Here is a 5,249-nt window from a genome sequence, read left to right as displayed (position 1 = left end):
GTTATAACCCGGAGCTGAAGTGACAGGCTAGCTAGTTAACCCGCTCACAGCCTCCGTCTATTTACATCTCTACTGTCACCACAGGAAACTGTCTCTACCTCATGTCTGCTCCCTCCGTCCAGCTGGATCGCTACTTTGGCCATTTTCATGGCATTTTGAAGAGGTTTCACGCCACTGTCAGCTGTGGCCATAGTAATGTCCGGGTCCTGTCCTCTTTTTCCCTCCCCCCCCCCTCCTTTTTCTTCTGCGTCTTCAGTCATGGCAGAAAGTAAACACACTGTAAAAGTGTATACTGTCCCCTACTGTACGGGAGTGGCAGTCAAGTCTCGGCGGGACTCAAACTACAAACTATAAATCCCCATTCCAAAAAAGTATGGGACGCTATGTAATATGTGAATAAAAACAGAATCCAGTGATTTGCTTCTCCATACCAGCCTATAGTCAACTGAATACAGCACAAAGACAAGGTATTTAATGTTCAAACTGATAAACGTGATTGTTTTTGTTTGTTTGTTTGTTTTGAAATAAACTCACATTTCTGAAGTTGGGAGTGGAGCATGTTTACTGTGTTTCATCACCTTGTCTTTTAACAACATTCAGTAAGCATCTGGAACTGCAGACACTAATTGCTGAAGTTGCGAAAGTGAAATTCTTTCCCATTCTTACTTGATGTACATCTTAAGTTACTCAACAGTCTGTTGTCATATTTTGCACTTCAAAAATCACATCTTAAAACCCACCTTTTTACCTTGGGTTTTAATTTGAGTTCAGCTTGACTCCCATCAGATTATTTTATGTTGTGGTGTCTTTTTGTTTTAGCCTGTTTTTAGTCTTATTTTATTTTATTGATCTATGCTTTTATTTTGTTTCTTTAATTCTTTCTTAATCTTCTCTCATTTGTAAAGCACTTTGGTCAACCTTGTTGTTTTTAAATGTGCTATAGAAATAACATTGACAATTGACATTGACAAAAAGCGCCACAGATTTTTAATGAATAGCAGGTCTGGACTGCAGGCAGGCCAGTCTAGTACTTGCACTCTTTTACTGTGCAGCCATGTTGTTGTAATTTGTGCAGAATGTGACTTGGCATTGTGTTGCTGAAATAAGCAGGGATGTCCCTGAAAAAGATGTTGTCTGGATGGAGGCATATGTTAGTCCAAAACCTTTCTGTACCTCTCAGCATTAATGGTGCCTTCACAGATGTGCAAGTTACCAATACCATGGGCACTAATACACCCCATACCATCACAGATTCTAGATTTTGAACTTTGTGCTGATAACAATCTGGATGGATAGATGGATATTTCACAGCTGTATCTGGGCTCTGAGCTGTATGAAAACACACAATGATACAATAAAGTCCTGACTTCATGATGACTATGATTTTTCAGGTATTGGAGCTGAATTGTGCAAAATTTCAAGTAAGTCGTACTTAAGACTGAGACATTATAGGCTTCTTGTTGTTATTACTTGCTGTTACATTGATAAATATAAGTGTTACAGCAGTTGTTATATAGGCCACACCTCAGAGAGATAGACAATAGGGAAATGGTAGGGTAAATCAAAAACAGGCTTAGGCAGAAATGGTTATGGCCTTTACTTAAAGTTTGGTCCCACAAACATATTTTTCTTTTTTCTTATTCCTAACTCACTGTGGGTGCTTTAGCTGATACACTGTGAACTAATGAAGCAGTTACGAGACCCTAATTAAGTGAGTGGGTGTTTTGTGACTTAAATAAAGAAATTTTCATTAACTTTTAGATTTTTATTTTTTAGAGAAAGATATTTGCAGGATTGATTCTCTGTCAATAAAAAGTTACACTAGACAGTGCAGGTCCTCTTCTTCACTGTAAACGTTACTCGGCCCAGGTTGCTAACGTTACTTCGTTGCTGTCATCAACGTAAGGCCCGTGGAAAGAGCTGTGCTTTGCCTTGAAAAATATGCAGAGGACGACTTGTTTCAAATATTGGTGAAATGTTTTAATAAAAGCAATTGCTGCATATGTGAAAGTTTATTTTTTATTATTAGACATTGCAAAAAAATCAGAATATGTTGAGAAGGATTGTCTAACGGAGTTGCCCTCGCCAATAAGGGATTGAGAAATAATACATACTATACATAATCATTTACGTTACACCTTAAGCAACATTAAACTGTTTGTGCTCTCTGTTATGTTACAGTACCATAGAGCGGTTGGATATGAGAAGTTTGTCATTCTGGGCAACAGGTGAGTAAAGTATTTGTTTATTTAAAAACACCATTTGATTATTAAGTTCATCATGATTTGGAAATAAATTACATTTGTTTATTCTCTCCCTGCAGGATTTGTGTGACCTCAAAGTAAATGGATTGGAAGTGCAAGTTGTGCTCTGTATCCTTGGACACATGTGCAAAGTTATTTAGGCATTATCAATTGCACCATAACCACTTCTCAAGAGTCAGCCCTCTACCATGTCGGTACAGTGACTGCATTTGTACTTTCCAGTCATTTAATGCAGTCAAAGCTCATTTGTCACGGTTTCATAATGATACAGGCAGAATAAATATTTATATGTGTACAGGTGTTTGCAGAGTTCCATCGAATTACAAACGTGAATCTACACAGCCAGTTTTACTGTGAACTTGACCGATACACACCAAAACTAGTTGCACTGTATTGACAGAAGTCCTCAAGGACTGGAAAGGGAGCAGAAGCACTCCGAGAGATGCTGAGAATTTATGACTTGGAGGTAAGTTTATGTTTGACTTTTCCATGGGGACAATGCTGATCATATAATGTGTTGTCATTACAGATTACAAAAAACTTGTAATTGTTTTGTGATGCCTTGATAGTAGTCAATCATCCTGCTGAAGATAGATTACTATTTGTAACATAAGTGAAGCATTACATTGTTATACCAGTGACATGGACTGGGTATGCTGGCAAAATATTTCTATAATGATTTTTCTTTTTTCTCAATCTAGGAAGAACATGACATCAACATGCGACGCACTCTGGCTCTTTGTGCACTTCCAGTGTTCCAGAAAGTGTTGATGTGTCTGAAAGATAACAAACCATTGAAACCATGCCTACTCTCCCTGAAAAATGATTTGTTAAAACAATAAACAAGGTGAGAAATGCCTGCTGAGTGCAGGAATGCATAAATGTGATTGTAACGAAGGGCGCTTCGTTACCAGTGACTGTCGGCCTTGGCTTGTAAATATTGTATAGTGGGGGAGAGTATGACGATTTTACTTGTACCAAATGACTACAAACATGAACAGCGACATTTTGCACTTTATTATTCACAGAGCGTTGTACAGGATATTTGCATCTTGAGTAGTAAGGGTAGATTGGTTACATGGCATATGTATTGAACATGTCACAATACAGGTATCGGGTGACCGGCGCTGGGCTCTACCTGGAAGAGAGGGGAGTTCGGTTAGGGTCCGATGGCACGATGTCTATTTTAGTGAGAAAAAGGTGGTCAATACAAGGAAATTGTTAGGGAAACACTTACCGGTCCGATCTTGTGTCTGCTCCCGTGTTCGGCCGAAAGAAGTCCCCGGCGTACGAACAGGGTAAAGAACGTTCCGGGAGGGACCAAGTGGCTGATTAGGTAGAGGGGATCTGGGTGAATTTGTATGTTAAATATATTGAATGTAATTGTGTTTTTGGGGTTTATGTTTGTTGGGAGGTGAATGACAGGAAAACACCATCGTAAATATTTTGCTAAAATTAGAAATTACGTCCTGATGGAATAATTTCACTTGGGAACAGAAATGGAGCATACCTGTCAATGGTATGATGCAAGGTAGTCCACCAGGGACACAGTATAAAAGGCGCCAGTTCCATCTAACTGTGTTGCTGGTGGCTGACTAGTTCCATTGTTCTAGTTATGTCACTGAGGTTGTTGTAAATAAACTGCACGTTGAAGTCCTTTGAATCCTTGGCTTGTTCATCATCCACTACTGCAAATCGAGCCGCTAAAGGGCCATCATAACAGTGATTCATGTCAGCAACATTATTACAGCTATGTTGTTCTGTTGTTCATTCTTAGATGTGTCTGATATTATAGACATGTCTGTTAAAATGTTGAAAGCACTTTTGCACTTTTTTGAGGCCGTAACAGTATGCTCAGTGGGCTTTTTATAAGTTTAGAATGAGAGGTACATTTTTTGTTTATTTTATTGTACTGCCTCCTTGACCTCATTGATCAATATGCCCTCATTGTTAGTGGCAATTCAGTTATTTATTTATATTATATTTTCTTTTATTCATTGTATTTTATTCTGTTTTATTTGGTATGTTTTTAATTTTCCTCATTTGCACATTTTTTTAATTTGAGAAAATACAGTGCAGAGAAGGGAAAGTTTGTTCATCCTCAATGATTCAAAATAGGCTGCTAAAATTTATATTTGTAAAAAAAATGTTTGACTCCAGGTGTTACACTTGGAGTTGGCAGTTGGTAATGCCTTTTTAAAAGGTATGTTTTAAGGTGCTGTTTTATACCATAATAAATAATTGGAATTCTGACAGGAACACTTTAGTCAAGAACCTTTTATTGCATGGATGATGTTTCTCTTGCACAATCATTTTAAGTTGGCAAGTGGTAAATATTTTGAGTTCATAAGGTGTAATATTTTGAGTAGATACTATTGATGTAATACATTGTGTACAGTTGATTTTTTTCAAGTCCATGCAATTTAGTTTTTTATAAGTATCATTCTATCAAATCATTTAAGTATGAAGAAGACATAAATATTAAGTTATGGGAATTTTAAAAAATATGTTGAACTTAGAATATAGATTAAATCAACTGAACACATTTTTTGAGTAAGTAGTGTAACTCAAAAATATTATCAGCATAATTTAAAAGTTCTTATGTGATCAGTTACAACAAAAATTTTGAGTTTTCTGAACTTATTCGGGTTTACAGTGTTCATTGTAAGATATGAAAAGTTAAAAACAAAAGTTAAACACTTCCTGGACCCACTGGCAATTTAAAAAAAAACTGTAGGCTATATGTAAATATGTCACAAACTGTAACAGATCTCAGCTTGATTAAACAATATACAACACTTACAGACAGAATCTGTGCATATTTATTTTTTATTTTTGTTTCATTAATGCATATGTTACTACATTCTAAAATGAAAATGTAATGATTAAGTATGAAGCAGAGGTTCATGGGATCATGAAAATCATCATCATTAAAATGGTTAACACCCACAGTTGCATAAAATCGCTGTTGGTCCTAGATGAGTC

At 36.7% G+C, this 5,249-nt stretch overlaps 1 long non-coding RNA gene across 1 annotated transcript; it reads right to left on the bottom strand.

The window, feature by feature from the left end:
* Nucleotides 1–3,260: 3,260 nt before the first annotated feature.
* Nucleotides 3,261–3,591, bottom strand: LOC108902232 (uncharacterized). The gene is made up of 2 exons (XR_001964034.2): nt 3,502–3,591; nt 3,261–3,402 (listed from the first exon to the last, which is right to left on the bottom strand). It is a non-coding gene; the product is annotated as an uncharacterized LOC108902232 (long non-coding RNA).
* Nucleotides 3,592–5,249: the final 1,658 nt, after the last annotated feature.

Source organism: Lates calcarifer, unplaced genomic scaffold (assembly GCF_001640805.2).
Source record: "Lates calcarifer isolate ASB-BC8 unplaced genomic scaffold, TLL_Latcal_v3 _unitig_4794_quiver_2928, whole genome shotgun sequence".
Classification (NCBI taxonomy): Eukaryota; Metazoa; Chordata; class Actinopteri; family Centropomidae; genus Lates; species Lates calcarifer.
Note: the sequence above shows the minus strand (reverse complement) of the source record. Positions and strands in the feature narration are given on the sequence as shown.